Source organism: Cyanistes caeruleus, unplaced genomic scaffold, assembly GCF_971803275.1.
Source record: "Cyanistes caeruleus unplaced genomic scaffold, bCyaCae1.hap1.1 HAP1_SCAFFOLD_89, whole genome shotgun sequence".
NCBI classification, from domain to species: Eukaryota; Metazoa; Chordata; class Aves; order Passeriformes; family Paridae; genus Cyanistes; species Cyanistes caeruleus.
Window position 1 is genome coordinate 189,876 of NW_028255894.1, and position 18,595 is coordinate 208,470.

General features: G+C 55.6%; 1 protein-coding gene across 1 annotated transcript in view; it reads left to right on the plus strand.

Annotated features, from left to right (window-relative positions):
- LOC147646604 (uncharacterized) overlaps window positions 1–18,595 on the plus strand; it is a 518,783-nt gene that overhangs the window by 86,928 nt on the left and 413,260 nt on the right. The window lies entirely within an intron of this gene.

The window sequence follows — 18,595 nt, forward strand, 5'->3', positions numbered from 1 at the left end:
CTATAAGACAAGCCTGAAGCAATAAACCAGAGAATTCTCGTGTTGAAACTCCCTTGAGAGTTTATGTCGTTCTTTCTAGCCGTTCCCAATCGGAATGACAACAGTACAGCTGTATGACAACACATGACAACATCCCAGAGTTGGCTCACTTAACAGAGCACAAACTTAACAGGACTTCAGTTATACCTTAACCTTAACTGAAACCTCAAATGTCACAATTTAGCAAAACAACAGCATTTACTGTATTTAACCCATCTTACAACCTATGACTAAGCAAATTAGCAGAGGAATAATACTAAACAGTATTTAAATTAGCTCATAATTTATATTAAACATAACAATGGAGCAAAAGAAGAACACTAGGCAGCATTGAACTTTGCTTATACCATGTGACTGAACCTTCCTCACAGGCCTGCCTGACTCAGATCTCCAAGGCACTCCAACCCCTCCAAGAGCAGCATTTCTGCCCCATTTGCCAGGGCACAGCACTGGTGTGTGCACACAGACACAAAGAGGCAGTGCAAGGCAGCTGTGAGAAATTCCCCTGCAGGGCAGGGAAATGCTCCCTGCCGATGCTTTGGCATCTCCCCAGCGGGCCAAGGGCTGAGCCTGGAGGAGTGGGGGGATCGGCCCAGGCTCCGTCCTTGTTCAGGGATGCCCCGAGTGCAGCAAACGGGAGAGTTCCCGGCTCACAGAGGCCCCACTCCGAGGGAGGTGGCTGGCCCAGGAGAGCTGCAAGGGGCTCCTTTTGGAGCGCTGTTTGTAGGGCCCCAAGAGAGGGGCTTCAGGCACAGCAATGTTTCATCCTGGCCGCACTTGGCATCAACAGCTTTCTTTGCAAGGCTGAGAACAGGGATGTTGTGCCACGCAGGGAACAGGAACAGTTCCCAGGGCTGCTCCTGAAGCAAGCAGGAGCTGCTTGGGCAGCAGCAGTGCCTGGGAGCAGACAGTGTTTCTGATGAGCTGCAGAGGAGCTGAGCCCAGGGGCTGTTGGCCAAGGCCCAGGCCCAAGGAGCATTTCTCAGCTGGCAGGGCGGCCTGAGAAGGGGAGGGGGGAATGCACCAGCACAGGGCCCCATGGAGCCAAGGGGCCATTGTGACACTGTGGGGCACCATGAAATAAACAAAGCATTGTGATACTGTGAGGCCTCATGCAACCAGTGAGACCATTGTGGTCCCCACAAAACCAAGAGGACCATTGGGATCCTGTGGGGCCTCGTGAAACTAAGAGGCCTTTGTGACACTGCAGGGCTGCATGGAACCAAAGGTCCAGGGTGACACTGTGGAGCCACAGGAGACCTTTGTGACACTGCAAACCGCCAAGGTCCATTGTGACATTTCAGGCCTCATGGAACAGAGGAGTCATTGAGGGGCCTGTGGGACCACAGAGACCATTGTGACACTGCAAGGCCTCATGGAATCGCTGGGACCATTGTGACACTGCAGGGCCTGATGGATCCTGAGGCCATTGTGACACTGTGGTACTCCATGGAATCAAGAGTCCACTGTGACACTGCAGGTCTTCTTATAACCAGTGCTCCACTATGACACTGCAGGATCCCATGGAATCACAGCACCATTGTGACACTGAAGGGCCCCATGGAAGTAAGGGTCCATTGTGACTCCATGGGGCCCTATAAAATCAAGGGAACATAGAACAGGTCTGGCTGGTTTGGACTCCCAGGGGCCTCCTGACTGGTCCAACTGACCTTGACATGTTGAGGGTCTCTTCTCATCTGCTATTAAAACACTAAATTCACTAAGGTACTGTGAATTCCTTCCTACAGGAAAAAACTGTCCTGCTTCTCCAAGCATCCATGGCCAAAATTTTGATTCCACCTCCAACATTCCAATGACTGCTATATCCAAAGACTGCTCCCAGACAAAATCTGCCATTACTGACAAATTGGGCTGGCCTTGGCCTCCTGATGTCCAGCTCTCACCTGCTTTCCAAACCCTGTGCCTCTTTCCTTCCTATTGAAAAGAATTGTCCTTCTCAGACAGGTGCCCATGACCAAAATAGGGATTCCACCTCCAGCTTTGCCTGTTGTGAGAGACTGGAGGAGAGACTGTTGTGAGAGACTGGAGAAGATTGTTGGCTGGAAACATTTTGTGTTTCAAAGGGGAGGAAGGGTCAGGTCCAGCCTTGTCCTGCCCTGTAACCCCAGCACTGCACTGCCCTGGAACCCCAATCCCCCCAGAGCCTCTATCCCAGCCCAGCAGTGTCTGCCAGTCCCTGGCACACCAAAGGCAATGCTCCACACCCACCTCTGGAGCCCCCAGACCAGCTCCTCAGTGACCAAATGATGGGAAATCCCACCTGGGGAATGGGCCCAGGAAGACCAAGGGGTATTTAAGGCTGAGCACAAGGCAAGCACACATCTTGAGCCTACCTCCTCTTGGAATTTCTATCTGAACATTGCTGGAATCCAGGAGTTGTGTTGGGGGTTAGGTGTTCTTTTTTGTTCTGGCTTGCCGGTGGAATTTTTACCCATTAGTTGTAGGGACAACCTAACTTTGGGTACTTGGTGGGTGCTCGACAAAGGACAAAGAGTGGCTGGGCCCAGGCAGGGAAGGGGGCAGGAAAGGAGGGTGGGGACAGTTTTTAGCTGGCTTCCTTCAGCTTCGGGGAAAGACAATTTTTTTTCCTGGGTCGTGGAGCTGCTGCAGTAGAGAGAAGGGAATTTCGCCATCACCCACAAAGAGCTGCTGCTGCTTCTCCTTCTTCCCTCTTTGTTGGTGGCCTCACACCCCCTGTCCTGCCGGGACGTGTGGCAGTGCCAGGCACCGCCGTGGAGCTGCTGATCCACCTCAGCCACCGGCCCAGGATCTCAGCTCATCCCTGCTGTTCCAGCTGAGTGTTCCTCAGAGCCCTGCAGGAGCACCGGGACTGCCCGCCCGAAGGGGTTTGTGAAACAAAGCCTCTCCTCCATCCCATCTCAGCCAAGAAAGCTGTCATGGGCCCCCTGGTTCTGTTTTCTTGCTAATGCTGTAGTTATTGTTGTTTGTTTGCCGGCTTATACTAGTAAAGAACTGTTATTCCCATCCCCAGATCTCTGCCTGAAAACCCCTGAAAACTGATTTCAGAATTATAATAATTCAGAGGGAGGGGGTCTACATTTTCATTCCAGGGGAGGCCCCTGCCCTCCCTAGCAGACACCTGTCTTCCAGAACAAAGACAGATGGGGAGTTTCTCCATCCTCCTTACCCTTGTGGGGCCAGCAGTGCTCTTGGTTCCTCATGCTCTTTTTGTGGGGCCTTTTGTGTCTGTGCCCCTCCGACTTAGGGGGACAGGGGATATTTGCTGCCCCCTTTCTCCTTCTGGGAAGCCTGTGCAGGCTCTTAGTCCCTCTCTGATTTGGGGGGTGCCAGTGTTGTCACCATCCCAGCAGCCCCCGGCCGCTCTTTGCCCTTTGCCAGGCCAGGGGTGTTCTCTGTCCCCTTGCAATTTGTGGGGCTGGCACAGGCACAATTCCCCTCCTCTTTGGGGGGGCTGGCAGTCTCCTCTTCCCCCTCTGACTTGGGGGATGCTCTGGGCTACATCCATCTCTTATTTTGGGTTGCCAGGTATTTATCTCCCTTCAGTTTGGGGGGCCCGGGGATAGTCTCCATCCTCCTCCAGTTTTGAGGGGCCTGGGAGAAGTCTCTGTCTCCCACCGATTTGGGGGGACAGGTGCAGGCTCCACCCCCCTCTGATTTTGAGGGACAACCTGGAGGAAAGGCACCAAAAGCTTGACAAAGGCTGAGGGGAACGCTCTGATTACCCCTTTTGCTAAGAGGTTCCCTTAGCTGAAGTTGCTAACCAGGACAAAACTTCCAGGCCCGCAGTGGGTTTTGGGTTGTTTTATTTCCTGGGCCCTCAGTCCTGCGTGGGACAGGGGAACTGGGTGCTGCAGAGGCTGCGCCAAGGCATCAGAAATGGCCACCCAACACCCAAGGGTGGTAGAAGATCTGCTCCAGCACCGGCCGGTCCATGGGGTGCTTGGACAAACAGCAGCGGATCAGATGTTGGCACTCTGGGGAGAGAAGGCAGAAAGCGGCGCTCACTTGCAGAAGGCTCCTGCCCAGTTGCTCCTGGCGCCTGCAGAAGCCGGGCCACGCTGCGTGTGCTGGGAGCTGCCCTTGGCGGGAGAGCGGCACGGCAGGACAAGCGTCCCCTCCTTCAGCCAAGCGTGCCACACCCAGCCTGCCACGGGCCACCTGCTGCAGCCGGCCCTTGAGGGCACATGGACGTCCCGAGGAGCTGCGGGAGGGCCGGGCTGGGCTGCGCGGTGCCACCTGCCAAAGCCTGCCTTCTTCAGGCCGCGTACCAACCTGGAGAGACCTCCTGCGGGAAGAAGAGCTGCCCCAACACGGTGTCACGCTCGTTCTTGAAGGGCAGGAACCCGCACACCATCTCCAACAGCCGGCTGAATGTCACACCCCGCGGCCCAGGAGGGAATGGGGCTGTGCAGTGCCTGGCACTGGGAGCAGGGCCCGCGCTCTGGGCTCACCGGCAAACTGTGTGCAGGCCCGCTCCTGGAGGAAGGTGCCGCAACCGAAGTCCATCAGCTTCATCTCGCCAGTCTCCGGGTTGACGAGGAGGTTCTCTGGCTTGATGTCCCGGTGCAGGATGCCGCAGGCAGTGCAGTGCCACACGGCCTCCAGCACCTGCCAGAAAAGCCAGCGTGCCGCCTCCTCGCTCAGGAACTCTTGCTCCAGCAGGACGTGCAAGAGATCCCAAGATTGCTCCGGATGCTCCATCACCAGCACAAAGCTGTCAGGCAGCTGGAACCAGTTGAGGAGCTGGATGATTCTGCGAGAGCCAGAGCCCACCTTTTCCATTAGCACGATCTCCAGTGGAACACAGGTGCCGTCGGGCTGTGAGGAGAAGACAATGCCTCCATCACAGGGCCTGATGCTCCCAGGAACCCCCCGAGTGCCCGCCAGTGCAGTGGCCACAGCCAACACCGGCCACCTTGCTCTGACCTGCTTCTAGGCTGCTCTCAGAGGCCCTGGCCTGGCCTGGGAATGCCCCTCCAGAGCCCCATGGGAGCCTCAGACAGCTCCTCAGGTCTCACCTGCTGGTACGGAAGCCTTGTTGGTAGTTGGTGGCTGTATGGGAGCAGCTTCCTGGAGATGGAGGAAACTCCCTGGTCCCTTGGGAATTGTCTCCTCCACCAGGCACGGGCTGTTCCCAGCTGGCACGTCCAGCAATGTGTCCTGGGAGCTGTGGTCTGGCAGCTGCTGGCTCCAGGACACTTGCTGCTCCTCCACCTGCTCCTGAGATGGCTCCCCTAGATCGGGCTGGGCTTCCACTTGGACCTGTGGGCTTTCCCTGGCCATGTCAGTGCTCAGGGATGCGCCCGTGTTGTCGAAGTCCAAGGGCCCAAGGGAGCTGGGAGACCTGTCCCTGGGCTCTGCACCTTCTGCAGGCTGACAGGTCTGGCTGAGCCTCTCCGAGCGATGGAGGCTGTCAGAGATAGCGGAGGCTCCTGGCACCATGGACGTTCTCTGACAGCCTGAGCTCCTTGCATGGATGGCGGGTCTTCTCTGCTGTGCCATTCTTGCAAGGCTTGAGGCCCTCCCAAGGATGGTCAATCTTGCTGGGAGCAGCCTCCTGAAGGGATGGCGGCTTCTGGAGAAGCTGGGCGAGCCACAGCAGGGCAGGTGGCCTCACCTCATCAGCTTCTCCAGTTCTTTCCACAACGCCAGCCACATCCCAAAGAAGAGCGGCACAGATGTCCCATTGTGTGCCCAGTGCCGGATCATCACTTCCTGCAGCTCTTGGGCCACTGCCATGCAGGGACCGCAGCTGCTGGAGCTCTCCAGAGGGCTTGCGGGAGCACCTGGCCGCTTGCGAGGGGTCACCCGAAGCCTGGAGAACCTGGGAGCCTCAGGGGCTGCTCGGTTCCTCCATGGGCCTCTGGGCCTAACCCTGGGGCGCTTCCTCGTCTGCCGCCTCCCTGGTTTCCAGTGGCCACCGGCCCAGCAGACAGCCACAGCGGCCAGCAGCAGGACAAGGGCAGCCATCAGGACGCCACCGTCACCCATGGCTACGGCACGTCCCATGGTGACTGCACTGGCAGCTGCGGGGGCTGGCCCAGTTTATATAGGGCTGGCGCGGTGATGTCACAGTGCTGTGGCCAGGACAGCTGTGTGACATCACGGCCCTGCATCACCCCAGCGCTCAGCCCCTTTGTGACATCACAGCCCCACCCAATTCAGGGATCACAGCCCTGGCTCATCCCTGAAGATGAACATGGCCGGGAAAAGCCTGGAAATCAGAACCGGAGCTCAGCCCCTTGCAATGAATCCTTCCCTGGAGCAAGTGGCAGCACATCAGGAAGAGTGCTGCTGCCACCTGTGTCAATCCCCGGCTCCGAGGACTCTGCAGTGGCACCAACTTCAAACAACCACTACTCTGTGCCAGAGAAGATCCTCCAGAGACAAAGGGAGGTGAAGTTCTTCTGTCTCTGGGGAGCTCTCCTGAAATGGCTGGCGAGGACTGCAAAAGTTTTCTCATAGCAGCTCACCAACTTCTGCAGAGCCTCCGTTCTAAATAAATCTGGATATTCCAAAGAGCGCTCATGCTTGTCCCACTGCTCTGGTTTTGACTGCCATGGGGTTCCTCTCTTCCCAAGAGCTGGCACGTGCTGGGTTTGGATTCAAGATGGGAATGCTGTGGTTCAGTCAGGAGTGGTTTGGTTTCTGCTGAGCAGGGCTTGCCCTCTTCAAGGACTTTGCAGTGTCCCTTGGTACAATGCATGTTTTCCTCTGGGAAGGGAGGGGTGAGTGTTGAAGACAGAGGCAATAAATGCATTAGAAAACCTGCACTGTGTCTATGTCCATGTTTGTCAGGTGACCATCCACATCCTGGAAGGGGACGATGTAATTTCTATAATTTCTTTTTTTAATGTATTAACAAGTCAGTTTTTATTGTGCCTCACATTTTTGGCCACCTTCGTCTCCAGCTGAGCTTTCAGTGCACCAAATTTCTTGCTGCAGAGGCAAGAAGCATCTCTGTATTCTTCTCCTGACCTTCATTCCTTGTCCTCTACCCATCCCATCCCGCCCCAGGGAGCAGGGACTGTCCTGGGGCAGATCCAGGAGGATATCCAGGACCATCCCTGCCTGGGACGGGTGCCAAGGAGATCCAGGAGGGTTCAGTGTCCAGCTCTAAGTCCTGGGACACCCTGTGCCGTGTTCCCAACAGCCCTGATTTTCAGGAAGGAGCCACAGCAGCCTCCCTGCCATCGATGGATTTTTCTTCCAGGAATTCACTGTGGAGCTTGTTTCTGTTTTCCTGCTTTTTCTGAGCTCCTGTCAACATGGCATGGAGCTGGAAGAGGTGGAGAGGAGAAACGTCAGGAAGGAGAAGACAGAGGGAAATTGCTGGGGAAAAGGGAGACACACACCCCTAATGGTGGCTGCAGAAAGCTCCACACGCTCCAGCCTGCCCCAAAACCAGGGAAGCCCTGGCTAAAATCCAGGAGAAACACTGCTGAGGATCCAAGGAATCCGAGCCATGATCTGTGTGGAGAGTGTCCCTGATAGGAGGAACGTGAATGGAACCGAGCGAGGCTGGGGCAGGAGGGTCAGAGCGAGCAGAGAAGGGGGGCCCATCAACATCCTAATTTACTACTCCGGAGAAAGAAAAATTCCCAGCTTTAATTCCAAGGAGGATAATTTAATATCTCCTTGGCATCTGCAGATCTATGACCTGAATCCAGTCATGAGTTTCCTTCAGGTCTCCACCCTCGGGACCAGCTAAACAGATAGTGGGGTTAAACTCTTTCCCACTTGTTAAATCTGGATCCTCCCATTCCATGAGAGACTTTTAATTGTGTCCCTCAGAGAATCCTTCTGAAGCAGAAGTGCTGGTGTGAAATGAACGGGAACAGGGAGTGTTGGGTGAAGAACAGACTAATGTGATATGGGAATGGGTCTCGCTGGGGATCCAAGCCAGCTGAATTTCACCCAGAAAAAAAAGAGGGATTAAGTTCAAGCCTTGGGAAGCATTTGATTAAGATGTGGCAAAGAGAAAGGGATTATGGCAGTTAATATGTTAATCATCTCACCCCTTATAAGATTATGTTTCTAGAATGTTCCCGGTTCTCTCCCCTGATTGGTTGTTATTTGTTGCAGTATTTTGCATATTTCTAACCCCAGTTTGTGGCTGGACCCATGCCCTCAGACTCTGTCCTCAGACCTACCCTATATATTTTTGTGTCTGCCCGTAGTCCCAGTCTTTGCAGTTTGTCCCTATACTGCGCACAGTTTATGGGCGTTGTCCTTATTTTATTTCTCATTAAAGTGTTAATTTTAGGTGGACACAAACTCCATCATATTATTTCATTTTCTTTGCACCTCAATTCCCTGAAGTCAGAGAAACCTAAACTTTTAAAGGTACTGGTTTTCAATGGGATAGGATCCATTTAATTCCCAGAAAGAGGCACAGAATTAGATTTGAATCCAAGTTCGGATTCAGCATGGGAATGTAGTGGACAGCACACCGATGGTTTCCCTGTTGCTAAGCAGGGCTTGTCCTGTCCATGGACTTTGCAATCCCCAACTGGACAATCCATGTCCCATGCTCAGCCAGCAAGGAGGTGACATCATCACCGTTCCCCTCCTCATCCCCGTGTCCTATTTAGACAAGGATCTTCCTTCTCCTCTGCTCCAGAGGGTGCTCGAGTGCCCACAGGGAGCCCCTTCCTCGCTCCCGTGGAACTGGTGAGGGTTGGGGTGACGCAGGGCCGTGATGTCACAAAGGGGTTAAGCTCTGGGGTGATGCAGGGCCGTGATGTCACACAGCTGTCCTGGCCACAGCACTGTGACATCACTGCGCCAGCCCTATATAAACCGGGCCAGCCCCCGCAGCTGCCAGTGCAGTCGCCATGGGACGTGCCGTAGCCATGGGTGACGGTGGTGTCCTGATGGCTGCCCTTGTCCTGCTGCTGGCCGCTGTGGCTGGCTGCTGGGCCGGTGGCCACTGGCAACCATGGAGGCGGCAGACGAGGAAGCGCCCCAGGGTTAGGACCAGAGGCCCACGGAGGAACCGAGCAGCCCCTGAGGCTCCCAGGTTCTCCAGGCCTCGGGCCACCGCTCGCCGGCGGCCAGGTGCTCCCGCAAGCCCTCTGGAGAGCTCCTGCAGCTGCAGTCCCTGCATGGCAGTGGCCCAAGAGCTGCAGGAAGTGATGATCCGGCACTGGGCACACAATGGGACATCTGTGCCGCTCTTCTTTGGGATGTGGCTGGCGTTGTGGAAAGAACTGGAGAAGCTGATGAGGTGAGGCCACCTGCCCTGCTGTGGCTCGCCCAGCTTCTCCAGAAGCCACCATCCCTTCAGGAGGCTGCTCCCAGCAAGACTGGACATCGGTGGGAGAGCCTCAAGCCTTGCAAGGATGGCACAGCAGAGAAGACCCGCCATCCATGCAAGGAGCTCAGGCTGTCAGAGAACGTCCATGGTGCCAGGAGCCTCCGCTATCTCTGACAGCCTCCATCCCTAAGAGAGGCTCAGCCAGACCTGTCAGCCTGCAGAAGGTGCAGAGCCCAGGGACAGGTCTCCCAGCTCCCTGGACCCTTGGACTTCAACAACATGGGCGCATCCCTGAGCACTGCCATGGCCAGGGAAAGCCCACAGGTCAAAGTGGGAGCCCAGCCTGACCCAGGGGAGCCATCTCAGGAGCAGGTGGAGGAGCAGCAAGTGTCCTGGAGCCAGCAGCTGCCGGACCACAGCTCCCAGGACACGGTCCTGGACGTGCCAGCTGGCAACAGCCCGTGCCTGGTGGAGGAGACAATTCCCAAGGGACCAGGGAGTTTCCTCCATCTCCAGGAAGCTGCTCCCATAGAGCCACCAACTACCAACAAGGCTTCCGTACCAGCAGGTGAGACCTGAGGAGCTGTCTGAGGCTGCCATGGGGCTCTGGAGGGGCATTCCCAGGCCAGGCCAGGGCTTCTGAGAGCAGCCTAGAAGCAGGTCAGAGCAAGGTGGCCGGTGTTGGCTGTGGCCACTGCACTGGCGGGCACTCGGGGGGTTCCTGGGAGCATCAGGCCCTGTGATGGAGGCATTGTCTCGTCCTCACAGCCCGATGGCACCTGTGGTTCCACTGGAGATCGTGCTGATGGAGAAGGTGGGCTTTGGCTGCTGCAAAATCATCCAGCTCCTCAACTGGTTCGAGGTGCCTGACAGCTTCGTGCTGGTAATGTAGCGTCCGGAGCAATCTCGGGATCTCTTGCGCATCCTGCTGGAGCAAGAGTTCCTGAGCGAGGAGGCGGCACGCTGGCTTTTCTGGCAGGTGCTAGAGGCCGTGTGGCACTGCACCACCTGCGGTGTCCTGCACCGGGACATCAAGCCAGAGAACCTCCTCGTCAACCCGGAGACTGGCGAGATGAAGCTGATGGACTTCGGTTGTGGCAACTTCATCCAGGAGCAGGCCTTTGCACAGTTTGCCGGTGAGCCCAGAGCGTGGGCCCTGCTCCCATTGCCAGGCACTGCACAGCCCCATTCCCTCCTGGGCCGTAGGGTGCAGCATTCAGCCGGCTGCCGGCTGCCCTGTGGCATGGGGCAGGTGCTGTGCCCCAGGAGCCGGCTGCCGGCCCTGCCGACAGAAAGGGGCTGCAAAAGCCAGGCCCCGGCTCCTCGGCTTGGCAGGCCCACAAGGCCTTGGGCTGCTCCGCTGGAGTTCTCAGCCTTGCAGAATGGATTTTTGGCTTTGGCCCATTGTCAGGGGGAGGCAGGCACGCCTTGGGGGGAAGTTGTGGCCATAGCTGCAGCCCCTGTTTCTGGCAGGAGGCTAGGGCCAGGCTCTGGAAGGCAGCAGCCTGCGCCTGAGCAGCGCCGCCCGTCTCCCCTAGGAACACGCACGTACTGCCCACCCGAGTGGATCGGCCTGCGCTGCTACCACGGCGATGGGGCGACCATCTGGTCCCTGGGCGTGCTGCTGTTTGAGATGGTGTGCGGGTTCCTGCCCTTCGAGAACAAGTGTGACACCGTGTTGGGGCAGCTGTTCTTCCCGCAGGAGGTCTCTCCAGGTTGGTACGTGGCCTGAAGCAGGCAGGCTTTGGCAGGTGGCACCGCGCAGCCCAGCCCGGCCCTCCCGCAGCTGCGCGGGACGTCCATGTGCCCTCAAGGGCCGGCTGCAGCAGGTGGCCCGTGGCAGGCTGGGTGTGGCACGCTTGGCTGAAGGAGGGGACGCTTGTCCTGCCGTGCCGCTCTCCCGCCAAGGGCAGCTCCCAGCACACGCAGCGTGGCCCGGCTTCTGCAGGCGCCGGGAGCAGCTGGGCAGGAGCCTTCTGCAAGTGAGCGCCGCTTTCTGCCTTCTCTCCCCAGAGTGCCAACATCTGATCCGCTGGTGTTTGTCCAAGCACCCCATGGACCAGCCGGTGCTGGAGCAGATCTTCTACCACCCTTGGGTGTTGGGCGGGCATTTCTGATGCCTTGGCGCAGCCTCTGCAGCACCCAGTTCCCGTGTCCCACGCAGGACTGAGGGCCCAGGAAATAAAACAACCCAAAACCCACTGCGGGCCTGGAAGTTTTGTCCTGGTTAGCAACTTCAGCTAAGGGAACCTCTTGGCAAAAGGGGTAATCAGAGTGTTCTCTTCAGCCATTGTCAAGATTTTGGTGCCTTTCCTCCAGGTTGTCCCTCAAAATCAGAGGGGGGTGGAGCCTGCACCAGTCCCCCCAAATCGGTGGAAGGCAGAGACTGCTCCCAGGCCCCTCAAAACTGGAGGAGGATGGAGACTATCCCCAGGCCCCCCAAACTGAAGGGAGATAAATACCTGGCAACCCAAAATAAGAGATGGATGTAGCCCAGAGCATCCCCCAAGTCAGAGGGGGAAGAGGAGACTGCCAGCCCCCCCAAAGAGGAGGGGAATTGTGCCTGTGCCAGCCCCACAAATTGCAAGGGGACAGAGAACACCCCTGGCCTGGCAGAGGGCAAAGAGCGGCCGGGGGCTGCCAGGATGGTGACAACACTGGCACCCCCCAAATCAGAGAGGGACTAAGAGCCCGCACAGGCTTCCCAGAAGGAGAAAGGGGGCAGCAAATATCCCCTGTCCCCCTAAGTTGGAGGGGCACAGACACAAAAGGCCCCACAAAAAGAGCATGAGGAACCAAGAGCACTGCTGGCCCCACAAGGGTAAGGAGGATGGAGAAACTCCCCATCTGTCTTTGTTCTGGAAGACAGGTGTCTGCTAGGGAGGGCAGGGGCCTCCCCTGGAATGAAAACTTAGACCCCCTCCCTCTATATTATTATAATTCTGAAATCAAGGGGCTTTCAGGCAGAGATCTGAGGATAGGAATAACAGTTCTTTATTAGAATTTATAACCAGGCAAACAAACAACAATAACTACAGCATTAACAAGAAAACAGAACCAGGGGCTCCGTGACAGCTTTCTCGGCTGAGATGGGATGGAGGAGAGGCTTTGTTTCACAAACCCCCTCGGGCGGGCAGTCCCGGTGCTCCTGCAGGGCTCTGAGGAACACTCAGCTGGAACAGCAGGGATGAGCTGAGATCCTGGGCCGGTGGCTGAGGTGGATCAGCAGCTCCGCGGCGGTGCCTGGCACTGCCACACGTCCCGGCAGGACAGGGGGTGCGAGGCCACCAACAAAGAGGGGAGAAGGAGAAGCAGCAGCAGCTCCGTGTGAGTGATGGTGAAATTCTCTTGTGCCCACCGCAGCATCTCTGCACCCAAAGTGTCCTTCTCTGAAGCTGAAGAAAGCCCACCAAACTGTCCCCGCTCTCCTCTTTTCCTGCCCCCCTTCCCCCCCTGGGCCCGGCCAAGCTCTTTGTCTTTTGTCAATCACCCACCAAGTACCCACAGTTAGGCTGTCCCCACAACTAATGGGTAAAAATTCCACAGGCAATCCAGAATTAAAAAAAAAAAAGACACCTAACCCCCAACACCTGCCCCTGGCAATGACCTGAGATGGGATTGAATATAACAAAAGGGCCATGACCAGACCCTCACGTTCTTTGATCCCACATCATGTTATTGCCATAGGCAGGAAAAGGTACAGGTGTCTCCCCAGCATGGATCACAGGGAACATGGATCACCAGGTCTCTGCCAAACTTGAATTTTCCAAGGGGGGATAAAGCTGGAGCAGTGCACAAAGATCTTCCTGTACTTTGGGGCATTTGCAGAGCTTCCCTTACTGGTGCTGCCGTTGGTGTTGGGTCAAGCTAGATCTCCAGGTGAAGCTCTTCCCACACTGGGGACACTCGTAGGGTGTCTCCCCAGTGTGGAGGCGTTGGTGGGTGTTGAGGCTGGAGCTGTGGCTGAAGCTCTTCCCACATTCCCCACACTCGTAGGGCCTCTCCCCAGTGTGGATGCGCCGGTGGGTGATGAGGTGGGAGTTGTGCTTAAAGCCCTTCCTGCAGTCGGGGCAACGGAAGGGCCTCTCATCCGTGTGAATCCGCTGGTGCTCGAGGAGATGGGAGCTGGTCTGAAACCTCTTCCCACACTCGGGACACTCATAGGGCCTCTCCCCAGTGTGGATCATCTGGTGGATGGTCAGATGGGACCTCCGGCTGAAGGTCATCCCACATTCCCCACACTCATAGGGCTGTTCCCCGGTGTGGATCCTCTGGTGGCAGATCAGGCTGGAGCTGTGGCTGAAGCTCATCCCACATTCCCCACACTCATAGGGCCTCTCCCCAGTGTAGATGCGCCGGTGGGTGATGAGGGTGTAGTTCTGCTTGAAGCCCTCCCCACAGTCAGGGCAGCGGAAGGGCCTCTCATCTCTGTGAATCCGCTGGTGCCTGAGGAGAGTGGAGCTCCTCTGAAACCTCTTGCCACACTCGGGACACTCGTAGGGCCTCTCCCCAGTGTGGATGCGCTGGTGGATGATGAGTTGGGAGCTGCAGCTGAAGCCCTTCCCACATTCCTCACACTCATAGGCCCATTCCCCAGTGTGGATCATCTGGTGACAGATCAGGCTGTTGCTCTGGCTGAAGCTCTTCCCACACTCCAAGCATTGTAGGGCTTCTCCCCATCCTGAAGCTGCTCATGGACCACCAGCTCAGAGCCCCGGCTGGATCTCCGGCCGCCTTCCCTGCACAGGGTGGGTCTTTCCTCCTCAGAGCACCCTAGGCAGCGTTTGGAGCCCCTCCTCCTGCGGGATCTCTGGGGATTTTCCTCCAAATTGGATTCCTGTGCCGTGGAGCTGCTCAAAACGGCTTCTTCCATGAGCTTCTCCTGTGGGGATTTGTCCTCCCTGGTCTCCATCCTCAGCTCCTTGTCTGGGGGAGGAAGGACAAGGAGAGGATGGGATTTGCCTCCGTGCCAGAGGGAAGGGGAAGGAGATCCCCCCAGTGCGTCCCCGGCAGGACGGCGTCGGCAGCGGGGTTGTCCTGCAGCCGGGGGCCAGGCTGGGCTGGGAGATGGAGCAGGAGAGAGGGGGAAAGGGGCACTGACTTCCTCCTCACCTGCCTGGGTGTCCTGGAGCATCTTCCTCTTCCTCACAGCCTCCTTCTCCATCCAGCCAAGGTTTGGGAATGGGAAATCCTGGTTTGAGGAAATACAAGGGATGAGGACATTGAGTTTGCAGGTCCCTCTGTCCAAGCTCATCTCTAGAAGTCACCGGACATCTGGGGTCCATAAAACCTCCAAAAAACACCAATATTCAGCTCTGAAAATGCCTCCCAGGAGTTCCCCATCTCTAGTCTCCCCTGTCTTCAAGGAGAGAAGGTTCAAGGGTTCCCGCCTGTCCCAGCTGCTGGGAGTCAAGCTTGTACTAGGGACAACCTGTCTGCTCGGTCCCTACCATCCCCAGGCTGCTGGGAGTGCCAGGAATCTGAAAAGTTCCCCCTGTTTCCATTTCCCCACTTAGGGATGGTGAGACCCCCCAATGTCCCCCCAAGTAGGATTTTCCACTCAGCTTTGGAGTTCCACATTCTCCAAACATTCCCCCCTGCAAAATAAACCCAACCCAGGGATCCCCCAGGATATCCGGGCAAAGCTCCCACTCCCCCATCACCTGTGGGATGGTGGGTGATGATCCCACAGGAGGGGGCTATGAATTCAAGGAGTGCTCGACCTTGTGGTTCCTTCTCCTTTCCCTGATCCTCCTTTGTCCCTCCTCTTCCTCCCTCTCCTCCCCTTCCATCCTTCCTCCTCCTCTTCCTCCCTAACCCCACCTCCTTCTCCTACTTCCATCCCTTCTCTCTCTCCTTCTTCATCCCTCCTCCCTCAGGAGCAGTGACACCCTCGGTGCCCCGTTCCCAAACCCCTCACAGCCCACGGCAGGAGCGGGGATGGAGCCGGGACAGGTCGGGATGGGCAGCGCGGGGCTCTCCGCTGCTCCCACCCGCTGGGGACGGGGGGAACCCGGCCCGGGGAAAAGGAGAGGGAAACTGGGAAAATTGGGGGCTGCAGATCCAACCTGGGGCTGGCTGGGAACCCTGGCTGGGGACTGCCAGCCCTTGGGGCTCCTCTGGGGAGATGTGGGAGGGTGGAACACAGAGAGGGCTGGGGGATCCCAGGAGTGGCAGCACTGGCAGAGACTGGTTTGTACTGGGATCATCCTGGCAGTGGCTGAGATTGCACTGGCTGTGTACTGACATCATACTGGGATCATACTGGGATCAGACTGGCAGTGAGTAGGAGTCTCCAGGGGGCAATTGAGACCAGGTTGTGAGGAACTGGGAATATGCCCTGCACTCCCCAGAACCCCGGGATCGCCCCCCATATGTCCCATGTGTCCCCCAGATCCTTCAGGATCCCCGAGTGCCCCCTCAGCACCCGTTCGAGGCCCCCCAAAGCGTTCCTGGATCCCTGAATGCTCCCGACCCCACAGATTCCCCTTCCAGCCACTCCTGGGAATTCATCTCCCATCATCCCACAACACAGTTCCGCGCCCAAACCTCCTGCCGTGCCCCGCGACCTAAAGAGCCCGGTCACAGCTCCCCAGGTTCCCCCCAAGTGCTCCCGAGCCGTGTACATTCGCCCAGAGCACCTGCAGCTCGGACGCAGAAGTGTTCTCCAAGCGCTTCCCCACACCGCCGAACGCGCCTTCCGAGCCACTTCCGGGACTACAGCTCCCATCATGCTCCGCGGCGCCCATAGAGCGCTATTCCAGCCGGGACTTCATCTCCCGTCATGCCCCGCGCCTTACCGGAACCTATTGGCGCTGAGCCTCCAACTCCCGTGATGCTCCGCGGCCCCATTAAGCCTCATTAGACCGGCGCCTACAACTCCCATCATCCCCCGCGACCCAGAGATTCCCCGTTACAGCCCCCCAAGTGCCCGCCCGGACCCCGAAGGGCCCCCAGATTCCCCTCCCTGGCCTCCAAGTGCCCCCCTGGACCTCCAAGTGCTCCCCCGAACGCCGAATTGTCTCACAGAATCCCTAAATGCCGCTCCAAATGCCCTCCCGGCTCCCCATGTGTCCTCCAGACCCCCAAGTTCTCTCTAAGTTCCGTCCCCCGACCCAAAACTGCCCCAAATGTTCCTCAGAAAAGTCCCCATGGACCCCAAAGTGGCCCCTTTTACCCTGTCTGAGAAAATGATAAAAATGATGATCAAAGGACTAAAAATAGTTGTAATTAGCATAAAGAGGGAGAAATAGTGGTCAATTAATTAATGAAAGGAAATGTGCTACTTTGAACCAAGGACCGATAATGTTTTTAGTTGCTAAAAACGTAGCAATTCTTTTATATAAATATAAAAATTAGGTTATAAAAATACAGAATAATAGTATTATAAAAATAAAATTTTATTTTGATTAATTAATTAGATTTTAATTATAAAGAAAAATTATAAAGAGAAATGTTCTCAATGCTTTGGGATGTCAGTCCCAGGTGGGCGATGTCAGACATGCTGAGGCTCGGGGTGAGGAGCAGGTTGTCCAAACAGGGGCAGCCCACAAGGGGCTCATTCTTCTCTGTGACCAGACCTCCTCAGGAGACATTCAGCATCAGGATTGTAAAGAGTAAATCGTGACCTCCTGATCAGTACACAAAGATGTTTTACAGTTTGAGCAGTAGAATGTTGTCACCGTAAGGGGCCTTCTTTGTTAATATAGCTCATGTTGTGTCATGTTTGGTAAATACCAATGTTGTTGTAACAGCCTTCTTTGTTAAAATATTGTTATAAATGAAATTAGAATTTTGACAACTAGGTCCCTTGGGTTAATGGCAGTTTAATTAAAAATGAATACAATTTACTAAATTGAATAGTAATGTGGTATAAAAGAATACAGTTTAGTAAAATACCACAGTTTAATAAAAATTAAAATTTATATAAATAATCTGCTAGTAATTAAGTATGATTAAAGCATAAGCAAAACTGACCAGGGTACAGAGGCTTCCCACCCTGCCTCATGTTCAAAACAAAGCACTTCAAGCTAAACTTATATACTGTATCCTTATACATATTCCTTAATGTTTCCTCTAAGTTCTCTCCTATCTCAAGTTTTTCTGACTTTACATCACTTTTCTTCACGGCACATGCCTCAGTTGTTGTTAGGGGGTCTTCAGTCTTCTTTTGGTGGTCTTTTGGTGAAGGCTTCTCTTCTTCCTTGTTGTCCTTTGGATAACCTTACAGGTTTGTGCATACATACTGAGCATTGTGTTATGTAAGTCTATTAATTAGCCTTATGTTTACTAATCTTTAGGCCCAATGCCTAAATTTGTTCTAATTTTGGTCCATCTCAAGGCGATTTTGGTCTTGAGACACCATTTATCTTCTAAACTACATCCTGTACCTTAATTTTGACATGTAACATCTACAAAGGGGTACATCTGCTTTGTAACACTGATTCTTGATTGTTTCTAATAAGAACTTTAATAACAGTTACAATTTAGTTAGCACGAACCAATTCCATTTATTACAACTGCAAATACCCCTTATGTCCCTTTTTATTGGTTTCCATGCTAACTGCCTTGCTTTCTTCCTTGCTATGGATAAACTTGTATTTTCTCAATTTCTCCTTTTGCTACCTCAATTGTTTGGCCTGCAGATCAGCTGCTAAGCCCATCCACATTCAGCTCTTAGTCTTCAGAGGGAAACTTTGAGCACAGTGAGAATCTCCCAGTGTGCAGGAGGGTCCCTGTGTGCCAGCTGCAGCTGGGGCCTCAGCCATCTCCTCTCTCAACAGGTTCCCCTCTGCAGCTTCACAGGAAAGGCCAAACACCTCCCTCAGGGACACCTGCACCACACATTTCACATCTCCATGCCCATACGTGATGTCCCTGTCACAGCTGCATTACCAGCTTGCTGCTGTGCAGATGCTGCCACCACCCAAAGCAAGGCCCTGTGTCCCTGAAGGGACCCGCCCTGCTCTGTGGCCTGGACTGAAGGTGGGTCCCTCCTGCCAGGGCAGGGCCCAGCACAGCTCTTCTGTTCCAATAAAGACATGGAGCTCTCACCCCAGTGTCTGGCTGGTACCACCAGCAAAGCCCACACAGCACCAGCCCTGGCTGAGCTCCATGTCCAGGAGCAGGCAGGGCTGACCCTGGTGTGGGCAGGCAGGAGCCAGGCAGGGGCTGCTGTGACCAGAGGCAGGGCCCCAAGGGGCTGGGGGAGTCTGTGTTGAGTGTCCCTGGGATGAGGGCACATTTCCTTCAGTGGCATCACCTGGGCCTGGACCTCTTCCAGTGCCATGCCCA